Source organism: Carassius auratus, unplaced genomic scaffold (genome assembly GCF_003368295.1).
Source record: "Carassius auratus strain Wakin unplaced genomic scaffold, ASM336829v1 scaf_tig00027555, whole genome shotgun sequence".
In the NCBI taxonomy this organism is placed as follows: domain Eukaryota; kingdom Metazoa; phylum Chordata; class Actinopteri; order Cypriniformes; family Cyprinidae; genus Carassius; species Carassius auratus.
In genome coordinates, this window is record NW_020525603.1 from 108359 (window position 1) to 109229 (window position 871).

Here is an 871-nt window from a genome sequence, read left to right on the forward strand (position 1 = left end):
ACACACATACATATATATATATATCTCAGTGCCAATTATAAATGGCTCCTATAGAGTCGAGTATACACTTTTAGCCTGTGCTGTTGTGGGCAAACATTGATCGCAATATTTATGGGCAGAGGAAGTGTGAGAAAGTTTAATTTCTCTAAGTTACAGTCATTTTACTTCTAAAGAATGCAGGAGGTGAGAGACAGGCATTTACTGCAATCACTCCTAACGAAACCAGCTCAAACTATCAGAATAAATCGAATGACAATGCACTTCCTTGCCAATAATCCACTTGAGGTCATGAAACCAAAACATTGTGTTGTGCGTCACCAGCTGTGGCTGGGGGACCACAGGGCATATTTGAGTCAGCTGGTCTGTGGTTGCAACAACTATGTCTCTTTTACACAAACACACACCTTCATGTCTCAACTCGTCTCAATCAGTCAGCCTTTCAGCAGCTTGAAACCATGTGGGAACATCTAGATAACACATCCAGTGTTCCTGGCCTTTGTCATTAGTCTACATAAGACATAGGAGGTTAATGGGACACACACCCAGACTGTGATTCAAATACAACAATGGTGCTCTCAATTAAACCAACATTCATGATATGTTTTTTTTAAAAATAATAATAATAATAATTTTTTTTTAAATTATTAACAACTGAACATGATCAGTGCTGACACAGTTTGCTACATACTTTGTTGTGAAGTTGGGAGACTGTGAAAGGCAGGCGGGTCATATTTTGTATCGTTATAAAGATGGACGGTATTGTACGGTTACCGTGACGGTTCTGCTGCGGTCCCATGAAGACGACTCCAGTTCCCACAGTTAAAACAGTACACATTTACACAAAAAGGGTTGGCCAGGATCCGGTTTAAAA